This window comes from Podarcis tiliguerta (assembly GCF_965153285.1).
Source record: "Podarcis tiliguerta genome assembly, chromosome: 8".
NCBI lineage: Eukaryota > Metazoa > Chordata > Lepidosauria > Squamata > Lacertidae > Podarcis > Podarcis tiliguerta.
Window position 1 is genome coordinate 57,302,534 of NC_139541.1, and position 26,058 is coordinate 57,328,591.

The 26,058-nt window shown below is 46.5% G+C and overlaps 1 long non-coding RNA gene across 1 annotated transcript; it reads left to right on the plus strand.

The window, feature by feature from the left end:
• The first annotated feature begins 1,138 nt into the window (after positions 1-1,138).
• On the plus strand, positions 1,139-15,641 carry LOC310682835. The gene is made up of 3 exons (XR_014514196.1): positions 1,139-1,717; positions 11,986-12,074; positions 15,517-15,641. It is a non-coding gene; the product is annotated as an uncharacterized lncRNA (long non-coding RNA).
• Positions 15,642-26,058: the final 10,417 nt, after the last annotated feature.

Sequence of the window (26,058 nt, forward strand, 5' to 3'; positions counted from 1 at the left end):
TGTGAGCAGTTGGTACGCTTTCAAAGTGTCAGAAGCGATGGAGGAGAATGAAGCTTAACTCAGACCAGCAGAGCATAATGTTCACATTGTGTTAATATTAACACTTCCAGAGGAGAATGAAAAAAGGCAGTGGGTGGCCTGTGCTTTTTTGCTCGTCTCATTAGTCTCCACTGGCAGCCTTTGTCTTCTATAGGGAAAGGAACTCAGTTCCAAGGGGCGGTGGTGGTGGTGGTGGGGGTCAGCTTCCAAACCAATGTCCCTGCAACCCCAATGAGATGTTGCATTCCATGAGGGTTTCAAAATGGGGTATGTTTGAGAGCAGGGGAAAGAAGAAGTAGGGAACCAGAAAAAAGACCATTTGGAATCTGCTCAGCAACGCAGATGGTGTTTATCCATTAGGAGTTAACCTGAGTCCACTTTGTGCTGCAGCACTTTAATAGCATGGCAAGAATTTGATCCATTTTTTCCCCAAGGAGAGCAACCCACCCCACAAACAAAAATGTCAGGAAATGGGAAAATGGAGGATCAGTAATTTTGCATTGGCATGAGAGGATTAGCTCAAACCCTAAGAAATCCATCAGAGCTTGAAAGAGCACAGTTGTCCTTCACATCATTCAGAAATAGCTTGAAGGAAATGATTGCCCCAATCTCGAATCGGGTCAGCCCAGTGAGGTTCCACACTGTCCTAGTTCTCAGCCATGGCCTGTTCTGGGCAGCTGGTTACATCCCTGGCCTCTCCAGGTAGGACTGCCTGAAAGCACGGAGACCCCACCTCCAGTAAGTTTTGCTTTAAAATGTGGACTGGAGAGAAATTCTCCACCACCCCTGCCTGCGGCACAGTGATATGACAAGGCTGCACTCGTCAATATTCCCTCACTGACACTACTCTGAAAGGGGTAGCAGGAGTGCCGGTGCTATTCATTTTGGCTGTCCCTGGTGTAAGAATACTTCTAATCATGGTGGCTTAAGGCAGCTGAAATATACAGCCATTTAGGTTCTTCTTTTTTTTAAAGGAACACAACCCTGCATGATTCAGATTGTCCTTTTCTGCGAGGGAAGGGAGGGAAAAATCACCTGCTCTTTTGATCAATTGGCAGCTTTTCACTTTATTCTTGATTGAAGGAAGAACAAGGAAGAAGAAAAGAGAAAAGTGCCAGTGGAACCACATCCAGAGGATATATATATATATATTCTAGCCCTGCTTGCTTCTTCCAAGTGTATTTAAAGTGGGCCTCCGGGGGACAGAGGATAGAAACATGCAGCACGTGACATGGAGGCCAATTTCTTCTGATGGCATGCGGTTTATACCCAGAGCACAAAGACAAGGAGAGCATAACCAGGGCAGGCTGACACATCGCTGAGCTGCATTGTGATGACTTCTAATTCCACTTGTGTTTAGGAGGCGCCAATCCATCTATCCTTCCCGGTCGCATAGTAACGTGGTGAACTCTGACATGCCTTGCTGAACTTCTTTGAGGAATAATTATAAAGATCTGAAGGAGAGGGAACTGATTACTCACTTCCTTTTTGCAGCAAGGGCGACAATAGCTAAACATTAGAGGGGAAAAAATGTTAAGGTCATGAATCTAGAATATCGTTACAGGAAAGTTTGGGCCAATAGCTGTACTGGAAAGATTGTCTCGCAAACTTCGAGTAAGGCAGAGGTCAAAGAAACACAGACAAGTTTTTGGAAGGCAGGCATTTGACTACTAATATTGTAAGTAGCCAGGAATCTGGGAGATCAGTTCCAACTGCATATAAAATGTTTTTTTGTTTTTTTTAAAGGGAAATAGCATCAGTTGAAGAAGGGTGAAATAAATTAAGGGCAACAAAATGCGAATCTGTTTAATGGAGTTAAGGTTATAGAAACCCATCAACACTGTAAAGGGAAAAAAATGTATTCTCTATTATAGTAGTTCAAACATTAAATTAAATAAAGGAGTCTTAATTCTACTTGTAGAATATATTGTGCTTTAAATGTAAACTGAATTTTGAAATACTGTTGATGGAGTATTTCTACCTCAATCAATATTACTGTTGTAAAACAGTTTGGTATGGAAAATAAATATAACAAAAAGGAAAATAAAAACCTCTGATGTGGAGGGCTGGGACACTGGATTTTAAGTGTTTGCCACCCCAAATACATCATTCGTTTTTCATCAGATGCCAGACCAGTCTTTCCCAGTGCTTTGGACTCCAACTCGCATCAACCTCAACCAGCATTCTCAGTGGTCAGGGCTGACTAGATTTGAAGTCCAAAGCATCTAGATGTCTCCCATGAGCCAAATTGGTGATGCCTTCTGAAATCTGATGAGTCTCCCCATTTTCTGCATTTGTATGAAGGGGAGTTCCAGTGCAGCTGGGGAAAGGGATCCCGGGGGTGGGGGCGGGGGGGGGGGGAAGGCTATGTCCTTGCAGCTAAGCCATCCAGAATTCACCAGGGTGCTGCAGTTGCTTGCATATTCCTAATGTGCTGAGAAGTTTGAAACAATTAAAAGGGGAAGTTTATGTGTCCACAAACTCCAAAGTTTATATGTCCCCGGACACCAAAATAAACATTGAGATACTCCATATCATACACCTGCACAATCGTAACAATAATAGTTGTACAAAGTTATCATGCCTCCAGAATACTAATAAATGCATGATGACATTGCATTGTCTACACCAGGCATAGGCAAATTCCGGCCCTCCAGATGTTTGGGACTACAATTCCCATCATCCCTAGCTAACAAGACCAATGGTCAGGGATGATGGGAATTGTAGTCCCAAACATCTGGTGGGCTGGAGTTTGCCTATGCCTTGTCCACACACACACAGAGAGAGAGTTGTATTTATTCATTTGTGGTTTTCTTTCCCCCCTCAGGCTTCTCTAAATGCAATACTGTACATAAATTCAAAGCTTTCTGTGCTTAAAATATTTCAGTTTTGTGAGTTTTCTCTAATAACTTTTGAATTTGACCAGGAGGAAATGTTCAAGCAGTGATACTGATGTAGTATAGAATGTCCCTATTTTCATCTGAGGAATGTTGGAGGGTATGAAGTGGTTGCATACAACATTTCATACTGGGATTGGACCCACTGACAGTAATGCACATGACTCGTATAGGTTCATTCATTTAAGGGTGTCTACTCTGAGGAGAACTTTGTTGAATGCAACTCTATAACTCCAAATCTAATCCCACATACATGAACTAAAAGTAAAGGTACCCCTGCCCATCAGGGCTAGTCGTGACCGACTCTAGGGTTGCGCGCTCATCTTGCTCAAGAGGCCGGGAGCCAGCGCTGTCTGAAGACACTTCCGGGTCACGTGGCCAGCGTGACTAAGCTGCATCTGGCGAGCCAGCACCAGCGCCACACATGGAAACGCTGTTTACCTTCCCGCTAGAAAGCGGTCCCTATTTATCTACTTGCACTTAGGGGTGCTTTCGAACTGCTAGGTAGGCAGGAGCTGGGACCGAACGGCGGGAGCTCACCCCGCCGCGGGGATTTGAACCGCCGACCTTTCGATCGGCAGGTCCTAGGCTCTGTGGTTTAACCCACAGCGCCACCCACGTCCCTCATACATGAACTAGCCCCACTGAATTCCATGGGACTTCCCCTTGAGTAGACATGAGTTAGGTTTGCGCTATAAACTAACTTATCCAGTGTCACAAGTGCTGCTGACATTGCAAAATTATAGCATCATCAACAGTAGAGAGCCAGGATGCTTTAAATGGGCACTTACAGAAAAAAAGCTCAAAGTCAAATTTTATTAAGAGTCTATTAACAACTTGCCATCACCAGCTCATTAGCAGAGACGTGAGACAACAAAGCTATTAAAAATGTATAAAACCAGCAATATGCCTCTCTTCACTGTTTTACAGGCTACTAGCAAGGCCAATAAAACAGTGCCAAATTTATTTATTTAATTTTTTAAAAAAACCCCAACAACAATTACACAGCAGTTTAAAGATCTGGAGCATCCTTCCCATATTAACCCCTGTCAAATGTCTGGAGTGGGAAAGAAGATATGCACTTATATACATTACAAGTGCTTTCAAGCCAAGAATATCAAAACATTATTCACTATGAATTAATAAATTACCAAATCAATCTTTTATTTTATTTAATGTCTTAATGCAGCCCCTGCTCTCTGGTTTATAATCTAAGAGACACAACAGGAAAGGGAAAGAGATTGGGGTGGAGCGGGGAGGAAATTTAGGCATCAGTGCTGTGCCAAATGGTCTTTATTTCAAACATTCACAGCACAAGGGAGTTGAAGTGAAATTATTGTTGGGGAAGGGGGTAAAACACTTTTTAAAAAGTGTGAGAGATGAGGTTAGGAGGGCCATAGGAATCAAATAAGGCGGCAGTACCTCTGATGGGGGAAATGTCATGCCTCTTCCTGGGAAATTTGTCCACCTTTGGTTCCCACCTGGCAATCGACTCTCACTTGTGGCTCCTAGAAGCTGTCAGTGTGCAACAGCAGCAACACTCTGGGAAACTGCTTTGACTGGTCAGCTAAACCAGATGAGGGTAGCTGATGGGTCTCAAACCCTCAGTAAGTTAGGGACTTCCTTTGCATGAGAAGACACGTTTTGGTGGATTGAGCAGATGAGACCAATAGTGGGTCCAAAGGCCAATAAGCTCATCAGCCTTGGAAGGTAGTCCATCAAACACTCATCCTCAACCTCCACACCTTGCATGATACCTTTGGGAGAAGGAAAGGCTAAGGAGTACACCTTACGCAAATCTGGAGTGGTGCCTTGTACGCCGCCTTCAGGCAACTCCTGCAGCCAAGCTAGTGCAAACGTATTGCTGTGCTTTCCTTTGGATCATATCAGTGAGGCCAAGAGAGGGTCTTGTTGTCTGGGAGCCCAAGACCTCCATACACTGGCCAGGCTTGCGTCCCATAGAGGTCACTTTAGTGCTGCTATCACAATGGTTCGACTTTACCTCCAGAGGTGTACTCCATGGTTTCTCAAGACAGACAGATGCCAACAATGGCAATACAAGACGAAGATCGTAACTGTTCCTAAAACTATATTGCAATACAAATATTCGCTTGCCAATTTAAAAAGCCAGGCTTGCAAGCAATTCTCATTCTGGTCTGCTCCAGAAGCTCACTGCTGAATTCTCCTTACTGCTCAACATCCTTATGTAGCCACACTGCCAATATTCATCTTAAACTGATGATTCGGGTTATCATGACGGATCATACCACCAGGCTTTCAATAACCTCAATAGTTCCTTGTCTGTCTTGCTTCTGCACCAGACTTCTCTCTCATCTCCTTCTCAGACAGTGTTTCTCTGTCATCTTCTTCATTCTTGATTTCCTCTTCTCTTCCAAAGTCTCTCAACAGAATAGGCCTATTAGCAAGCCTAACCTTCAACCAATCAGATTTGAATTGGCAGAGAATGCTCCCCCTCCACTTCTCCCATCCAATGAGTGACCATGAATTGCTACCCAGTAAGCCAAAGAGGTGTGATTTTAGAATCCTCTCAGTATTTTAAAGAACCCAGTTTTCCTCAGACCAGTCTTCTGTTAGTAAATAACAGCTATCAGTCAGCCACCAACTGATACTTAATATTTCAAATTTACATGACCCCACATACACATACATTATATCTAAACCAAACCCTGTTTTAGTAAACACATTTTAAAAAGCAATTTCTCCGTGCTAATTATTAACATTATTAAAGAGGGAGGGGAGACCCCAGTGTCTCCAAGCTGAGATATGAGAGCCCCATCTGTATTGGCATTCTGCTGGCTTTTGAAGACGCACCTGTTTACACAGGTATTCCTTTGATTTCTCCTGTTTTCATTACTGTGTTTTAATGCAATTGCCTTTTTGTGTGTGTGTTAACTATGGATCTTTATATTTTAAGTACTTTTATGAGATTGTTTTACTGTGTATTTTAATTATGGGTGCTTATGCTCTGCACAATAGGATTTTTATACTTTAAAACCACTGAAAAACCTACTTTAGTATTTGTGATGGGATGAAGAGCTGCTTGTGTGTAAACTGCAAGTCCCTCAGAGTTTGAACAGGTTCTCAAACCTCTGCCTGTGACGGAGCCCCTCCAGCATGGCTGCGTCAATCGCTAGCAGAATCTGAAAGTGGCTGCTTTCGGAAACGTTTCCAACATAAAAGCTCCTTAACGGAAACACGTCTTCTGGACTCTCTGCGTGACAGTTTCCGGCGAGGAACGGGTGTTCCTATAGGAGGTCCTGAGACCTCCCCACTGTTTTCGCTGGAAGCATCTCTGAGCCATTCCTCCGACTCTCCTTCCCTTGACGTTCCTGTTCGCCCCCTACTGGTTCCCTCTTCAGGTGTCACGTCTCTCTCTACCTCAGAGAGCCTTGGCACCTCCTGTCCTGCCGATGGCAGTTCCCTGACATCCACCTCCCCTCCAGGGCCCCCTTCACCCCCTCCCGTCTCCTCCCCTACGGGTTGAGAGGAGGTAAAACCCCGGAAAGAACCTTCCTCATCGTCTGAAGTTTCGAACACCTTTCTCCACTTGTTGTGGTTCCTAGTCTCTCGGTACTCCTCGTCATCTGAGTCCGTTCCTTCTTCCAACTCCGACTCCGCGAATCCTTCCAGTTCCTCTTCCTCGTCTGTGGTGCCGAAATACTCCCTCCTAAACCTTGCTACCGGCTGTGGTTTCCGCGGGAATCTTTGGTGGAACGTTTCTGTTAAAACCTCGTCATTGACCTCCTCTGCAGTCACCCAGGTGTTTTCTGACTCCGGTTCCCCTTCCCACGCCACTAAATACTCCACCTGATTGCCCTTCCACCTGGAATCGAGGATTTCCGCTACATGGTTACTGCTTTCCCTCTCTTCCAAGACCGGTCCCCTGGTGTGCTCCCCTTCACCTCCCCCCTTGTTCGGTGACAGTAACGACCTGTGGAACACTGGGTGCAATTTCATGTGGCTGGGTAACCGGAGTTTGAAAGCCACTGGGTTGACCTGCTGAATGACCTCAAAGGGTCCCAATCTCTTGGGTCTTAATTTTTTACAACCCCCTTTGAACGGCAACCCTTGGGTGGACAGCCACACCTGATTCCCCACCCTTATTGTTTCACCTTCCCTTCTGTGCTTGTCTGCCTGCTTCTTATATTGTGCCTTGGCCCTTTCTAAGTTGAGCTGAAGCTGACGATGGATCGCTTCCATCTCTTCTACAAAATGTTCGGCCGCTGGGACGCTCCATCTCTCGCCTCCCTCCCCTGGGAATGCCCTGGGGTGACACCCGTAATTGGCCAAAAAGGGGCTCATTCCTGTGGACAAATGCTCCGCATTGTTGTAGGCAAATTCTGCCAGCGCCATCTTTTCGACCCAATCATTCTCTCTGTCATTGACATAACACCTCAGATATTGTTGGAGGATGCCATTTGCTCTTTCCGCCTGCCCGTTGGTTTCAGGGTGCCGGGCAGTCGAAAAATTGACTTCCACGTGCAGCAAGCTCATGAGCTTCCTCCAGAACCTGGAAGTAAATTGTTTGCCGCGGTCTGAGATCACCCTCAAGGGGGCGCCGTGCAGCCGGAAGATGTGTTCTACAAACAACTTCGCTGTTTCTTCCGCTGTGACTGCATGTGAACATGCTACAAAGTGGCACATCTTAGTTAACAGGTCCACTACTACCATAATGGCCGTTTTCCCCTTGGATTTGGGCAGATCCGTCATAAAATCCGTCATAAAATCTATCGATACCGCCTCCCAAGGCCGTTCTGGCGTGGGTAATGGTTCTAATAACCCTGCCGGCGCCCTTCTTTCTCCCTTGGCCCTCTGGCATTGGTCACACCCTCTTACATACTCCTTTACATCTTCCCTCACCTTGGGCCACCAAAATTCCCTGGTGACCATCCACATGGTCTTGTGTTGTCCAAAATGTCCCGCCGTGGGACTATCATGCAACTGTTTGAGTACCCTCCCTCTCAATTCACCTTCTGGTATATACAATGCCCCTTTGTAATACAATGCCCCGTTTCTTTCCTCAAAACCCTCCGGGCTCTCACCCTCTCCCCTGAGACCTCTGAGCTTATTTTGGGCATATTCGTCATTTTCCGTTTCCTCCACCAGTTCTCGTCTCCCCACCAGCGCCGCCCCACACACCCAGCGGTCCTCAGGAATGACATGTCTTTCTTCGATTGCCCCCTCCCCCTCCAAATACTCTGGTTTGCGTGAGAGAGCGTCCGCCCTGACGTTCTCCGGGCCTGGTACATAACAAATCTCGAAGTGGAATTTGGAAAATTCCTGTGCCCATCTCACTTGTCGTTGGTTGAGTACTCGAGCTGTTCTCCAATACTCCAAATTCTTGTGGTCGGTGCACACTTGCACCTTGTGTTGTGCCCCAATCAATAAATGTCTCCACCTCCGGAACGCTTCGTGAATGGCGAGTAGTTCCCTGTCATACACCGTGTAGTTCCGCTCGGACTTATTCAGCTTCCTCGAGAAAAAGGCACACGGTCTCCACTCCGCCGTATTTCTTCCCGGCTGAAGAAGTACCGCCCCTACCGCTCTGTCTGACGCGTCTGTTTCCACTCTCATGGGCTTCTGTAGGTCCACATGCAGAAGTTGTTCTTCCGAGGCGAAAGCCCTTTTCAGCTCTTCAAAAGCTCGCTCTGCCTCCGCCGTCCAAACAAATTTCTTCTTGCTACTGAGACGGTCGGTGATGGGCGTCGTCAAGTGTGCAAAGTTCTTAATGAACTTCCGATAAAAGTTCCCAAACCCCAGGAATCTTTGCACATCCTTCTTGGTCTTCGGTGTCTTCCATTCCAGCACCACCTGGACCTTGCCTGGATCCATGGCCAATCCTTTGTCTGACAAGCGGTACCCCAGGAATTCCACCTCCTTGGCATGAAACTGGCACTTCTCCAGTTTCACCCACAGCTGATTGGCTTGCAGCCGGCCCAACACTTCTCTCACGTCCCTCACATGCTGCTCTTCATCTTCGGAATACACCAACACGTCATCCAAAAAGGCCACACAATTCTTGTAAAGTAACGGTCCCAAGACGTGGTTGATAAAACTTTGAAAGCATGCGGAGCCGGCTTGGAGACCGAAGGGCATTACGAGGTATTCAAATGCTCCCAAAGGGGTGAACATGGTGGTCTTCCATTCATCCCCTTTCCTTATGCGTATCAGATTGTACGCCCCCCGCAGGTCCAGTTTTGTAAAAATCTTCCCCTTCCTCACCCTGGTCAGAATGTCATCAATTCGGGGCATAGGAAAAGCCAGGGGTTCCGACACGGCATTTAGGGCCCTGAAGTCAACTACAAGCCTCGGCTTATCTGTGTTTTTTTTGTCCACAAAAAACACTGGGCTGCCCCCCACCGCTCGGGACTCTCTGATGAAACCTCGCTTCAGGTTTTTGTCAATGAACTCCCTCAGCTCCTGCATCTCCCTGTCTGACATGGCGTACAGCTTGCCCACTGGGAGTTGAGCCCCAGGGAGTAGGTTGATTTGACAGTCAAAGGGTCTATGCGGCGGCAGTTTGTCCGCTTCCCTTTCGCTAAATACGTTGCTCAGATCTGCATATTGCGGAGGCACCTCCCCTTTATTCATTACCTCCATCCCAGCTAGGGTGAGCCTGGCTCCCCCTGGATCCTTCCCCTGCTTGCAGTGTTCTAGGCAATGCGCTGACCCAAAGGAGACCACCCTCTGATGCCAGCCCACTAGAGGATCGTGTAGTGCCAGCCAGCTCATCCCCAAAATGATGGGAGCTCCTCCCAAGGTGGCCACATTAAACGCTATCCTCTCGGTGTGCCTTGCCACCCTCATTATCATGGGGACTGTCTGTTGGTTCACTTCTCCTCCCAACAACTCTCTGCCGTCAATCGTGGTCACCTGCAGGGGTTTACTTAAGGGGAGGGTTTGTATTTGGTGCTCAGCTGCGAACTCCTTACTCATGAAATTACAGGAGCTGCCTGAGTCCAGAAGGGCCTTGATCTGTAGGGGGTGTCCGTTTGGCAGCTCTAGCAACACCTCTATCACTAGAGCAGGTCTGGGAGGTTCTGGTGAGGGCACTTTCACTGCTTTTGAGCCTGGCTGCTGTGCCCCGACGGCAGCCAGGCGTTGGCTTTTACTTGCTCCTTGCTTTCCTCCTCCTCTCCCCCAACAGCTCCTGCCATGCCTTGCCATTCCTTTCTCCGTGGGCAGACTCTGGCAAAGTGTCCTGGCTGTTGGCAGAGATAACATTTCTTGGCGCTCTTTCCCTCCTTCTTCCGCCCTTCACCGATGTTTGAAACTGCGCGCGCCCGCGCTGTTCCCACTTCCATCGGCTCTGCCGGCGGGAAAGGCTGCTCTGGAATGTCTGGAATGCGGAGCTCCCTCCAACGTTCTCCTTTCCCCTCCCGCTTCTCCAAAGCCCTCGCTTCCTGGCGCGCTCCTATGGCCAGCGCGGATTTAGTCAGCTGGTCCATAGACTCCGCTCTGGGGGTCCGGGAAAGTTCATCTTTTAAGGACGAAGAGAGTCCTTCCTCGAAAAGCATCTGAATGGGCTCCGCAGACAGGTCCCACCCCAATCTATGAATCAACATAGTGAACTCAGTCCAGTACTCACGGACAGTCCGGTTCCCCTGTTTGCAAGCTATTAACTGCCTTCGCACCCCTCCCTGCTCAATGTCGCTGGAAAACATCAGGTCCATGGCACGAAAAAACTTCCTTGTGTCCTTTAGGATCTCATTATTTGCTGCCATCAAGGGTCTAACCCAGTCCTTCGCCCCTGATTCGAGATGGCTAATTACAAAAGCCACTCGTGATTCCTCATCAGGGAAGTCATCAAATTGCAGATTGAGAGCGTATTGCATCTCTGTCCTAAAGGCATGATAATTCCTGGGGTCCCCCCCAAATTTCTGCACCAATCCTGGCATCTTTCTGGTGAGCGGGGTGGCTTTCTCCTTCCCCCTCTCTGCATCCTGAGCCCTCCTCTCTTCCAGCCTAGCCGTCTGCAAGGCAAGCTGGATTTCCAACGTCCTGTACCTTTCCTCCAGGCTTGGACCTCCTCCAGCTGCCCCTGCTTCTCCGGTTCCTGCTGGTTCGCTCATGATGCCTCTCCCTGGCACAAGCTAGCTTTCGGTGACTTTCGGATTGCTGTGATGGGATGAAGAGCTGCTTGTGTGTAAACTGCAAGTCCCTCAGAGTTTGAACAGGTTCTCAAACCTCTGCCTGTGACAGAGCCCCTCCAGCATGGCTGCGTCAATCGCTAGCAGAATCCGAAAGTGGCTGCTTTCGGAAACGTTTCCAACATAAAAGCTCCTTAACGGAAACACGTCTTCTGGACTCTCTGCGTGACAGTTTCCGGCGAGGAACGGGTGTTCCTATAGGAGGTCCTGAGACCTCCCCACTGTTTTCGCTGGAAACATCTCTGAGCCATTCCTCCGACTCTCCTTCCCTTGACGTTCCTGTTCGCCCCCTACTGGTTCCCTCTTCAGGTGTCACGTCTCTCTCTACCTCAGAGAGCCTTGGCACCTCCTGTCCTGCCGATGGCAGTTCCCTGACAGTATTGAACATTATACTGATAAACAATTAGCACAGGCCTCAGGATGCTGGCAAAGACCCACATAGTTAAGTCCCAGTTTAACCCAGTGGGTTAACCAAGAAAACCTACTGGCTTTTCTTGAAGTAGGATGGCAATCTCCTGTTTCTTGCGGATGAGGGCAGCATGTGACACTGAAGGAGCGTGTGGCCTTTTGCCTAAGCACTGAGGCAAGCCTCTCCCACCAGAGGAGACAAAAAACAGGCAAATGCTGGTATAGGAACTGAACTCAGCTATACATCACTGTCGGCAGCAATTTGCACCAGGGCATGGAGCTCTCATAGGCGTGTTATTGGCTGGATGGTGCAGTGCTCCTGGCCATATATTACTGGTGCCTGCCAGGGGAGGGGATTGTTCAGAAATAAGTGGGCCAGCAGCAAGTAATTGATGCCCAAGGTGGAGTTCATCTCATTTTTCTTTCTCTGGTGCACACATCCACTTGCAAATCTCTCTCCTGTTTTATAGTAAATACCATGATGAGTGCAACGTATCCGAAGGGGTGGCATCTTGGAGGAATCATGTTGCAGTCACATCATTGATGCACAGAGAAGAAGGTGAGGATGCATACTGAAAGCAGCCTTCCCCAAGCTGGTGCCCTCCAGATGTTTTGCACTACAGTTCCCACCAGCCCCAGCCAGCAGTGGACTTGAGAGAGCAAATATTGGGGGAAGGTGCTCTTTAAGGCCAGTACCCAAGTACCAAATGGATCCCAAGCCATTTAGGGCTTATCGCACCAGTGTCAACACTTTGACTTGGGCCTGGTAGCTCACTGGAAGCCTGTGCAGTTCCTTCATGACTAGCAACTCGTGGTCCAGTTGGGTTGCCCACATTCCAACCTAATAGCTGCATTTTGCACCAGCTGCAGTTTCTAGAGACCAAGAGCAGTCCCACGTAGAGCACATTGCAGTAGTCCACTTGGGAGAAGACCTATTTTGGATGATATAGTCTAACATATGCAATGGTAAACTACACTGAGGAGGAGATATAAAAGGTACGTCCTTTTATTTTTACCCTAAATTTGAGTTCTTTGCGTGGTTTAGGCACTTTAACAGCTGTGTGGCTGGCTGAAATTATGGTGAGGGAAAATGTGCATTTGGATGAACTTTTATTCCTTTTAAAAGGCAACTTTCCAGGTGCTGGGGGCTACTAACACAATGCTATTCAGTTTATCCAGAAGTAAATAAGCCCCACTATATTCTGAGGGGGACGCGATTGGCGCTGTGGTCTAAACCAGGGGTGGCCAACTCCCGAGGGACTGTGATCTACCCCCCCCCCTTTTAGAGGTTCAAAGTTGTTGAGCTTTTTGTAGGGAGGGAAGATGCCACATGGGGGGGGGGGCAAAATAGAAGGAGGGAGGTGATTAGTTGCTCACCAAAAGATTGCTGTGGAAGGAACCTTCCAGGGATTGGCCAGTCAAGCCTGATCAACCTGTTGACCATCCCTGGTCTAAACCACAGAGCCTATGGCTTGCCAATCAGAAGGTTGGTGGTTCGAATCCCCACGATGGGGTGAGCTCCCATTGCTTGGTCCCTGCTCCTGCCAACCTAGCAGTTCGAAAGCACGTCAAAGTGCAAGTAGATAAATAGGTACCACTCCAGCGGGAAGGTAAACGGCATTTCCATGCACTGCTTTGGTTCACCACATGACCCAGAAGCTGTACGCCAGCTCCCTCAGTCAATAAAGTGAGATGACCGCCGCAACCCCAGAGTCGTCTGCGACTGGACCTAACGGTCAGGGGTCCCTTTACATTTATATTCTGAGGGGGGTCCTCACGTGAGCAAACATACAACTAAATCTTTTTGTAGGGCTACAAAATATGAGTGTCCAACAGCTTGCTCACTCTGTGTGTGTGGTTAAACAGGACTGAGAGCAGAGATCTGAGTTTCTGTTGGCTACTGAGGAAGGATGCCTTATTTGTGTGCATGCTCATGAGAGTCAGCATTGGCCTAAAGCTCTGTTAGGAGCTAAGAATTAATAAAACTCCAATGCTTAAGATCCATTGTTCCTTTGTAGGGGAGGATAGGGGAAGGAAAGAACCAGAACAGAGGGAGACCGCACAACATTTCTCCTATCCTGGAGAAGGAACGGTGATAGCAGCAACCACTTCTGAACCAAAATAGTTAAGTAGGTGCTGTTTGTGAAACTGCAATGCTTAAGTGTCCAAAGTGTGTTTGAAAGGGATGAAAACGGTGAGAAAACCAGGCGTGGCCACACCCCTGCAACCTTGTTGGCCAGGCACTCAAGAACTCCTTGCAGCTCCATCCAGTCTAGTGAGCACCAGTCACCACTGGCAAAGCTCCCCCCCCCCCCAGTAATGGGGTTCAGGAGTGCAGCTCTCTCTCTCTTTCATACACACCAAGTGTCTACATTGTTATAGATTTTGCAATTCACAAAGCAGCAGGCACTAATCAATGGGTCGAAATCTACAAGCCTTTCTTTAACTGCACCCATGAACTCAGTTTTATAGAAGCTGCTGTATGGATTTCCCCCTATCTCAGCCAATAGACTGGCTCTGCCTGTCCGCTCTTCTTATATCATCATAAGTGCTTGTGTGTGTGTGTGTGTGTGTGTGTGTGTGTGTGTGAAAACAGCTAAGCATTTTAATCCAGTGCGGGTGCCCAGCTGGAGTGCATTGATCCAAACTGTTGGCCAGTCGCTAGCAGGCAGAAAGCCATCCTGGCCTGACAGCGAACTGCTAAGGGAGATGCCTTTGAGGCTTCTGGCTCCGAGTGGCACATCAGTAAATCCCAGCTCATTGGATCAGTTCTGCAGCAGAGTCACCAATCATGCAACAACAACTTCCCATCACTGGGAATGCTATTGCCAAGCAACTGGTGGGTTGGAGGACTATTGGCAAGGCAGAGTGCCAGTGCATTGGAAATTCACTTAGGGAAGGGCCATAGCTCACTGACAGAGCTTTTGTCCTGCATGCAGAAGGTCCCAGGTTCAATTTCTGGTATCTCCGGGTAAAGGCTGGGAGATACCTCTGAAATGCTGGAGAGCCACTGCCAGTCAGTGTAAAGCTAAAAGGACAATTGTTCTGAATTGGAGTGACCCTGATCCAACCTGGATCTGGGCTTCAAACTGAACTGCCCAGTGTTTAATTAGAATTGGGAGTAGGGGAGAAGAAGATGCAGATTGGCCAAGGAAGACTCTCAATGCTGATCGGTTTGTACAGGTCAGGTGATTCCTCCCCAACTTCCACGGCAGATCTGCCCCATCTTCTCGGCAACTCAGAAGTTTGCTCTTGCAGCTTGAAGGCTTTCTTTGCTCCCCCTTCCCTTGAATGGCAATCAGGTCTGGCACTAAGTCTCCACCACTTGAGAAATAGCTGAGTGAATCGTCCCTTAAATACAGGAGGTGACTTGATGCCACCGCTAAAGTTTTATGGAGCGTCAAAGTCCGGGGGGGAGTTAGGATTTTTCTTGCAGGCACACACTTAGTCACCAGTTCGCTTTAGGGCCCAGCTCAAAGAGAGTTATTCTCCTTGCAGGCTGGGTTTCAGGCTGCTCAATCATTCCTTGCCAGCAAGATGCAGACATAGAGCCACGATCCTCAGAGAAGGATCATCAATACTGCAGTAGTAATATAACCTTCAGCTTTCTCTAAGCCTCTAGTCAATCACCTGTCAGTGGAACCCATTTATCCAGGGATGCAAGGGAGGGGTGCTGGGTGGGGGATGCTATACTCCTCCAGAACGCCTCTTGACTCCACTTACGTGATGTTCGCTGTTGCTTTTTGCTGCCTGTCTCCCTCTCTTGAGTCCTCCTCCCGCCTGGTGGTATGGAGGCTGGAGAACTGCAACGAAAACGGAAGCAAGAGTGGAAATTGCTGGTTCTCACCCTATTCATCCTATGACTATGGCTGGTTGTTCTTCTTCTTTTCAGTTCACAAAAAATATGTAATTGATTACTTCCCCCATCCCCAATTGCATTGTGTTTTGTTTGCATTGAAATGTAATGTAGTAACAATGTAATTAATGCAATTTTACCACAGTGGACAGCGTGAGAAAAAATGTAGTTTTGTGTGGAAGACGAACCGTAGCAGAAAGGAACCAGCGTTGCATGTGATGAATACAGCGAGGAATGGAAATCAATGCCTTCTGACATCCCTGTGTGGTGGAGAATATTTCATTGTTGGAGTAAGATTCATTGCCAGTCCAGTTGGCTTCTGTAGGTGGAAGAGGAGAGTAGCATCATGCACTTTGCTTCAGGCAGTCAAATGTCTTGGGCTTGCCACATGCCTCCTTGTTGTCCTAAAGGCACAGATGCTCCTCTTGAGATAGAAAAAAAAATCCGGCTCAGTCCAGAGCTCTTTAGAAGAAATAGAATAAGCATACAGATTCACTTCCTCACCTCTTGACCTTGCAACACTTCAAAACAATGATAATGAAGGTGGTGGGGTAGGACAGTGGGGAAGGAGGCCAACAGTAGGTGGCGCCAGAGCCAATGTTAGGTGAAGCCCACTGTTTCTAGTCTTGCTCCACATCCTCTTCCTGCCTGCTGAATTCTGAAAGGGCAACACAGAAATGACAGAGGAGGAAGAAGGCAACCGGTAGCCCCCTCTGGACTGGTGGTAAGTAAGAAGGCAGGAACAGGTAGCAGACTGAGGGCAGGCTGAATTTGGTGGGACATTGCCCCCCTTTGCCCTAACAGAGGAGCTTCCCATGGCTTGCAAAGCTTTGCACACGTTAAGTCCTGCTCAGGACATGCTGAGTGGACAGGGAAATCCTTCACCTCTTCTCTTCTCCTGAGCCTCCTGCCAAGTTAACTCCACATCCAGAACCATGGGCTTTGGGCCTGTCTACTCAGCCCCTACTGCTTGGTAATTTCCCTTTGGCAGCTAGAAAATTATGAAGAATTACCATGGCCTGCTCACGAGAGAGAGAGAGAGACAGAGACGGAATCACTGGGGTAGGCCTGCTCATATTTCAGAGAGCGGAAGACGGACACACAAGAACACATACCTTGGGCACATCACCTATCTGGTTTACTCACTGTTCCTACATATCATTGTACCAGGGCCAGACACCCTGCCTATTTGTATTATGGATATAGCACAATAGAATAGTGGAATTATAGGGTTTGAAGGGACCCCAAAGGTCATCTAGTCCAACCCCACAATGCAGGAATTTTTTGCTCAGCATGGGGCTCGAACCCACGACCCTGAGGTTAAGAGTCTCATGCTCTACTGACTGAGCTATTCTGTTGCTCATTAAAAAACAGCAACAACTCTGCCCATGGGCAGCCCTTCAGACCCACTGCCACCCCCTTCTATCGCTGTTTCCAGCGGCAATAAGGAAAACGCAGGTGCTCTGCTTGCTCCCCCCTCGCTGGTATTTTGGGGACATTTTTAGATTGCAAAGATGCTCTGACGAAACGTTTTCGCATCCAGCTAATGATGTGTTTCACTGATCAGCGTCACAAGAAAAAACTAAACTTCGTGTCCTTAGAACTACTGGTAACCTTACAAATGAATTGAGGACAACCCAGCCTGTGTTCCTTAGTCTCAGGTGCTCCTACTCAGAAGTATGTCCTGCATTGCAGAGGGCTGGACTAGACGACACTTTGGATCCCTTCCAACTCTACAGTTCTATGATTTTATGATTAAAGGCAAAGGGACTTTCTCACAGGTAAATCCACCCAGGAAAAAGAGGATGTTGTGCCTGGGAATGAACAGCAGCAACAACAAAGAGGCAGGCTGAGACTGGCTGCAGTGGGTGCTGGCAGCAGTAGCTCAGAGCAGGATGGTAGAGAAAGGGAAAAAATAGGATAGCCCCCAAACTGAGATATGGCAAATGCACGTCGCCAGGCAAATCGTCATGTAATCTGTTCTGAAACCTTACCATTTTACTGCCACTTAGAAGAAAGCTGGATGTTGGTCATGCAAAAACCATCAGATCAGTATAAATTTCACATGGTTCATCCAAAAAATATAAGAGAGCAAGTGAAAAGCAATGTGTTTTTTTTCATACGGTGCCAGTCTGATATCCTACAGGAGTAGTCTTTTTTTTTTTTACAGTTCCTTGTTGCAACTGGAGTCCCAGCAGGCACAGGCAACAACCAGCAGGGGGCAGCAGAGGCCAATGATAAGGTTTGTGCTCAGCCCTCCAAATAAATGCTCAATGCCTCATCTCCCCCCCCCCCCGCTCCACCCCGTGCCATTAGCTGACAAATGCCATTCCTGCAGAAAAACAGCAGCTTCAATCCTTCACCTATTTTAACTTGGATTTATAATAAATGTCCCAACTAGATTTTAAAAGGGGCTGCTGCATAAACTGTGCTATGCCTCTGCAGGAGTTGTGGCTGGCAGAGGCGGAATGGATAATCTTGCCAGCTGCAGAGTAGGAGGATCAACAGGAATCACTTTTTTTCCTTTGGGGTCAAAGCAAGAACAGACAGGGCACTTAGAAGAGGCAGATGGACTAACCATGAGCTGGATGATCTCCCAACCAATGTTTTGTTGGCTGGGAACGTAAATAAAGTAAAATAATAATAATAAAGTAAATAAAAGGAGAATTCCCTGGGTGATTAAGATCCAGGTTTTGGGCAAGTATTCTTTGGTGAGCGAACAAAGTAAAATGTCCACTTCTGCTTTAACAAGTGTGTGTATTGCATTGTTGAGATGTGACTGAAGAATACCTAGAAGTTGCAGCCTTCAGCAGCCCAGGTGACAGCCATTTCTAGCCAGTGCAGCGATCATCTTTAAGTCTGGATGTCGCCACCAAAAATGGAGGTTGACAGAAGTTCAAGGGTTGTATTTATTTATTCTCACTTCATTTATGGATCGCTTCCTCTGAAACATCCTGAGGTGCTTGACAATGGAAATATATCTACACACATGAAAATATACCACACGCGTACACACACACACACTCACAATTTTAAATCCAATACAGATGTAGTCTGGGATATGAGTCTTCAAAGACTGGTGAGAAATAAAATGCAAGGTGATCTTTCAGGTGTGCCACTTTAGTCATTTAACTGTGACCAATGGTGGCCTTGTCAGACAAACCACATAGAATCATAGAATTGGCTCCAGACAGTCCACATCCCCTGCTCCTAAGCTGTTTATTCTCAACATTGCAAGGTATAAATCCCTTTCTTTTCTCCACCCCTTCATTCTTTTTGCCCCCAGGGTTCCCCCTAACCTATTCAGCTTGTCAAGGAGTTACAGCTATGCATAAAAACTGCATGATTAAAAAAAAAATTATGGAGACCTGGGCAGGAGACAGCCATCATGATTTGAATTGCACTCAGGCTGATAAGAAGGTAGGAGTGACGGGAGAAATTTCATTCATTTCACATTTAAATGTGAACCAGTGTCATGGATTGCCAGCTGAACAGCAGCCTGAAGGGGGAGAAGGTGAAGTGACTCCACCTGCGGCTGATCAGCCTTCAAGGACACAGAGAAGGCACTGATGAGAACCAGCTGGCTTCAGCCTACTTAAGTAGAGCTCTCAACAGCACTCACAGGCTGGTAACAGTGTTTGCAGTTCCTGGTCCTACCTTGATGCTTCCTGCTCGTTTTGACCCTTGACCATTATGATCCTTGGATTCCCTGACTCCTGGGCTGCCTGACCAAGTGGACTGCTGTTCTCCTGAGTAAGGGACTGGACCTGACTTGGGATGCCGCCTCTGCCTCCAGGCAAGTACATCTCATAGACTCTTCTGGTTGGTTGGCCACTGAGCTCTGCTTGTTGTTGCTCAGCAATGAGACTACAGCAACCGGCCTCATCCACAACTTTCTGAAACAGTACAGAAACCGATATGTGGCCATCCTTCTTTGAATTTTGCAGTGCCAACCATGTGAAAATAACACACAAAGTGCATTATATTGGGGGAGGGAGCTGCTTTGCAAACAGGTGCAACTTAGGAGCAATTCCAAGTAAAATTTCTGGTGAATTTTCATGAAGTTAAAAAAACAATAGCCACAAACTATTGTGGAGAACTGAAATTAAGGTTGGAAAAATGAGAAACTGAGAAACTGAAACTGGTAGGTTTGCCCCTTCGTAAACTGTAGGAAGCCAGGCTTCTCCAGGACCTGACCTTGCATAGCCTTCTTTTGGTGACGGGACAGTTACAGGAGCTTTCTTTATATCAGGCATGGCCAAACTTGGCCCTCCAGCTGTTTTGGGACTACAACTCCCATCATCCCTAGCTAACAGGACCAGTGGTCAGGGATAATGGGAATTGTAGTCCCAAAACAGCTGGTGGGACAAGTTCGGCCATGCCTGCTCTATATCCTCCTCAGAGGTGGTGCTTTGTGTTTGCCCGCCTGCATGAGGGTCAGCGGGCATCCATGACTTGTGTCAATGGTTATTTCCAGGAGTCGAAGACTGGGCTGGCATATGCACTTTAAAACTGGTCTCTGGTTTTCATGGCTGTGGACGTAATGAACTGTTAAAGTATGAAAATGTCTCGTTAAAAAGTAAAAAAACCCACACCCAACAACTGTAGAGGTTTTTGATAGGTGGACTCTGAACTGAGACCAGTTAAATTTGTAAAGTTGCCCAGAGACCTTTTGATTCTCTGCCTACCAAACAGCTCTGGTTCAAAGTTCCTTTTCCAGCTTCTGTTCCCCTTATCCCACCCCACCCCCAGTTCCCTTGTCAGAGAGAAAGTGAGATGCTCCAAACATTCTTTGGCTTCCCATCCTCCCAGATCACTGTCAGCCACAATGCCAATGCTAGCTCAATGAATATGTATTCTTTCTTTTATATTAAAAATATTTTTCCATATTTAGCTCTGGTGCTGTCTTCACACTGAGAGCTGAGATGGTAGAATAATAATAATAATAATAATAATAATAATAATAATAATAATAATAAAAACACCTTCATTCTATGGACTGCCTCCTCCTTCCTCCCCACCTTCTAATCCAAGGTGTGTCCAAACTGCCACTATTTTGGGGTGGAATTCAATAATGTACAGGCAAATACATGTTACGCAATTATGGCTGATTGAGAGGCCCTTGAAACAAACCTGCTTCCCTGAAAGATCAGTGTTTTTGTGAGAAGGAAAATGATGGGAGAAGTGCAGGATAACATTTGTCTAAAGCAATGGCACCTCACCACCCTGAAAACAAGTCCAGATGGATGCCCCCTAAATTGGAAAAGCCCCAATTCTTCAAGCTTGCACTGAGGAAAATGGTTATGGATTTTTCTTGATAAGCTCTTGGAACAACATCAGGTTTTCAGCGTTTGACCTGAGGTTTCTTCATCTCAGAGTTCTGATTCCTATGGACAGTGGTTTATTATAATTATTGTGCATTCATGGTTATTTGCACTCATGATGGTATCAGGGTCTTTATGTTCCACATTCAATGATTTCAAATAGTCCCTCCTGAACCATACATTCAAAGCACTCTTGTGCCACTTTTAACAGGCATGGCTTCCTCAAAAGCATCATGGGAACTGTAGTTTAAGGGCAGGGAGTTGTCAGGAGATTGCCTACTGTATTCCACTCACAGAGCTACAATTCCTGTAGTTCCCTAGGAAGAGAAAGAGTTTGTTAAAACTACTCTGTGAATCGTAGCTCTTGGAGAGGAGTGGGGTCTCCTAATAACTCTCACAATCCTTAAACTACAGTTCCCAGGATTTTTTTCGGGGAAGCCATGGCTGTTAAAGTGGTATAGCAGTTCTTTAAATGTAACAAAGGTTACATTTGTGGGCTTGAAGAGTTAACAGTGTCCTGGAAAAAACACCTCAAATAGCGAGGGAGCCACCTTAATATGCTGAAAAATGGAAAGCGTAATGCTGGAGGTCAACAAAAGAGGTTAAAAGACTGTCTCAAGGCAAATCTAAAAAAAAAGTAGTATAAACACTGACAACTGGGAAACACTGGCCTGTGAGTGCTCCAGTTGGAGAACAGCCTTTATCAAAGGTGTCATGGGCTTTGAAGACACTCAAACTCAGGACGCAAGGGAGAAACGTGCTAAGAGGAAGGCACGCTTGGCAAATCCACACCGTGATCAACTCCCACCCGGAAACCAATGTCCCCACTGTGGAAGGACATGTGGGTCCAGAATTGGCCTCCACAGTCACTTATGGACTCATTGTTAAAACCGTGTTTATGGAAGACAATCTTACTCGGCTACGAGTGATCGCCAAAGAAGACGACATTAGGCACATTTTCCTTTTGGCTGCCACATTCCCCCCCCCCTCGAACTTTAATATATTTTGCGCATAAATCAATCCTTACAATCTCTAATACAAAACAGATCTTATTCTATCTACTGGATTTCAAAAAAGTGTCTGTTTTCCGATGGAGGGATATCACATTGGATGTATGTGCACAATAATATGCACTTTGAAATATTTCCTTGAAAATATAAATAAATAGAATAAAATAAATATTGAATACAACTGAACAGCAACACAGGTTCATCAAGTTGTTCTGTGTGTGTACATTCACATCCTATCTTATAAGAGAGCAAGATGGTTTAGTGATTGGCCTAATTGTTGCTCTTCAGTATGCAGGCAAAGACAGGCAGTTCTCTCGTCACCCTCCCTTCTGAGTTTTACAATGGACAACACTGAGACCAAGGGGGAGGAGGAAGACAGGCAGTGCCACCGCAAGGACTGGTTGGGAGTAATACGGCAGGCAGGATGGAGCTGGCTGATGGGAGACTGAAGTTGGTGGGGCAGTGCCCCATTTGCCCCAAAGGACCAGGCACAACTGCTATACAGAGAATGCTGCATCCTTCAGAGATTTGGGCTCTGGGTGACCACTTCTTGGCTCTCCAGGATCAAACAGGGAAAACAAAATACCCTTTCTGTTTTGTCTCTTTTTCACACACCACCGGCATTGCTTAAAAGGCAAAAATAAAACTTACACGAGTCCCCCTGGTTAAAAAAGAAAAAAAGTTATTGACTTACAGCTGCTCCAGTTACTTCACAAGGATGAGCTAAGATTCTAAACAACATGACCGAACTGGTTTCCTGGCAATGCATCCTCGTACAAGAGAGAAGGGGAAGAGAAAGCGAGCAAGGGGCAGAGATTTCCAAACTGTGTTTCATGACACATTAGTGCAGGGGTAGGCAACCTAAGGCCCATAGGCTGGATCCGGCCCAATCACCTTCTAAATCCGGCCTGTGGACGGTCCAGGAATCAGCATGTTTTTACATGAATAGAATGTGTCCTTTGATTTAAAATGCATCTCTGGGTTATTTATGGGGCATAGGAAATCGTTCATTCCCCCACCTCCCCACCTCAAAAAGTAGTCCGCCCCCCCACAAGGTCTGAGGGACAGTGGTCTGGCCCACAGCTGAAAAAGGTTGCTGACCCTTGCATTAGTGTGTCGGCTGCAGTGTGCAGGTGTGTCGTGCAACCGCTCCCCTTTCGCCTCCTGGGGCTGGAAAGGGATTAGTTTAACCTCCGGTTTGTGAGTAAAACTGAATGACTGTGTCGTGAAATGATGCATGTCTAAAAAGTGTGTCACCAGCATGAAAAGTCTGGAACGTTCTGGCTGAGGGGTTTACTGTGAAACCAAAAGCGTATTTTCCCTTGCTATCTGTTGTCTCAACTCAGCCCTCTAGTGACTAGAAGCATGGAAGCTTGCTTATACCCAGCAAAATGTCCCCCGTCCTGGCAAAGTCTAGGCAAGAAAGTGTCTTCTGTAGACAGTGTTTAAATTGTCCCCAGAACAAGGAAGGGACTTTTAGAAAGTAGGTGTTACATCTCTCGCTGCCATGGACTTGTGGATTCCTCCCCTCTCCCCCTTAATCACAGCAAAGGGCTCATTCAAAAGCAGGCAGCAAAGCGAAAGCTGCAGGGATGAGGGCTGCGACGTCTCATCAAGCAGCTGCCCCATGGTGACATGCTAGACAGGGCTCTGCAGCTTGTCTGTCAGCAATCATAATTCACCAGGATTTTGCAGTAGCTTTTTAAAAAGTGTGTCAAATGGGAACGATTGATCAGCTGCACCGGCAAATGAAGATAGCATCTTGGAGAGAGTGGTGCCCGAGGGAAGTGCCTGCCCTGTCCAATTGTTCTTATTCTTAAATAACAGAGTTGGTGGAGGGGGGATTAAGTTAAGCATCACAACGGGCCACCTCATCTTGCTTCCTCAGCTTTCTTCCGCTGCTGCTTCTTGGTAGGGATGGGCAAATTTGTCAGTTTCAGTTTCTCCGCCTTTCTCATTGTTGCAGTCTTAAATTCAGTTCTCCACATTTCCACATCACTTTGCAGAGCGCTTTTTTTTTTTCAAAAAGTCACCATGAAAATTCATAGTGTGAATTTCTCCTAATACTCACATTTTTGCAAAGCAAATATCCCCAATCTGATGCATTTGCATGTTACTTAAACACACACACACACACACTTTACCCCTGTGTACACCCCACGTACCTGACAAACTGCATTGCAATATTCTGAGTATTTCAAATTTTGAAAGTTTCCTGTGTTTCAGTTTGACTGTTGTTTCAGAAATGGCGAATTAGGGTGGACTTCAGCTCTTTGTGAACAAGCATTTTGGCAGAGTAGGCGTGTCAGGCCCAGGGGAGGATTAGGAAGTAAAGCACTTGTTCCTTGCAAAAACATGAGATGAACCATGCCTGCATATTTTGCCTCAAATCTCAGTTTCTATAAATGCTACAGACTCCCCCCCCCCCCTTTCTTAAAAAAAAGAAAGTTGGGAGCAGCAGCCCATGTAGAGATCGCCTTTCAGAGGAAAAACTGTAGGAGATTTATTGATTAAGAGATGGCTTAGATAGCGTGTGGGAAATAGCCCTGTCAGGGGGGGGGGGGGGAACCTTATGCAACTTAGTAGGGTGATACAGGGGCAGTCTAGGAAAGATAAATTTGATCATCTTTGGTTCCCCTTGATACATTAATACAGCTTTACCTTGATTTTGCCCTACAGTCATGCAAGTTTCACTGAATGTACAGCAAAGGATGTATGACATTTGTCCCCCTCATTGTTTCTCTGTTTGTAGGCAGGGCATAATCTGATAATTGTTATTGTGTAGCATGTTTCACAGTCCTTATTTCATATTGTGATGTCTGCCTCTGGTTCTTCACTACTTGTTACACATTTCTTCAATTATGAAAGCATAAAGAAATATTTTATTTAAAAAATGAAAGCTGGGAATCCAGAGATTATGGTTTATCTGGGTGAGGTGGGGGCTGCCCCCCATTGCCCTGTGGGTGCCTATGGTCAGGCCCTCTTTAAAAATATTTTAATTGCTTTGTCTTAAAGAGATGTACAAACTAACATATAACCATGTAAACAGTAACAGAACCATGCACACAGCATATTCTGTATAAAAGGCAAATTGCAGAAAGGGAGTTACATATATAAATGCTTCTAAGGTGAGTGTATGAGATGGAGTGCTTATGTGAATCACTCTGTTTTTGTAATCAGGCCACCTTGTCTAGAAATAAGTGCAAACAAACCCATAAGGCAGAGATGAAGCTAGGACCAAAGGACCACATTCTGGATTCTTCATCCCCAGCTCTGTACAGTTCAGCCCCACATTTCCATTTTCCGTGAGAGCACATCCAGCCCTTTCTGAAGGACTTCCTCTTTCCTTTTGAAGAGAGGGGACGGGGAGAGTGAAAATGAACAAACCTCACTTTAAAAAAATCTTGCCGCTCTAAATAATGATTACAGATCCTTCTGCATGTAATAGCAAATGAAGAAGTATTATTATCACAGGCCAGTGAGTTATTTAGAGTCTAGATTCAATTAACTTATACCTCGTTTACCATTTGGAAGGTGTAAAAATACCTTTCGTTGATGTTAACAAGACACTTCGTAATGGAACTTGACAGTACGATGGAAAGGAAAAAGAATATAGCTTAAAAAAAAACTTCAGAAATGCAAATACAAAAGTTACAGTAGCTAGAATATGTGGTAGCTACCAGAACTGAGCCCTTGGTGGGCCTGGCACCAGGGGTTGACATCACTATCAAGGCCCACACATGACCATTGGGCCTACCTTTAAACTCTCTTTCCAACACCTGGCCTCACATAAATCATTAAGACTTAATGGCAGGGTGGGAAACCTCAGGGTAGGGAACTAGTTTTTATGCAAACCAGTTTATTCACCCAGAATGATACAAAAAAACATGGTAGCTTTCAAGAAGGGCCACGTTTGGCTTTTCTACAAATGTTCTGTTGGTTGTATCTTACTAGGTCTACGTTAGTGCCACAGCCTCGCCCCCCACTCTTCCTGACACACAAAACAGAAGAAAAAGTGGCCCAGGTCCCATTCCCCGCCACCAATCGTGTGTGTATGCCTATCTGTCAGTAGCTAGCACATTTAGCATAATGTGTATTTTGTAGCAATTGTTTCCTTTTGGATGGGAATATGTCAAATGTTTGTTTGCATGTCATCTGACAGGGTCTTGCCAGCGGAACAAGATGTGCCGCCAAGAAAAATTCAGAGAAAGCAACAGTGTAAGTACATCTAATCTCATCTACTGTGTTCCTCATTAACCGCAAGGGAGAAAATTTATTCCTAGGGAGCTATTTGTCTCCTGCTGCATCCAGATCCATTCCTCCCCCCTCCCCAGCTTTTAGTAAATGTTTGGG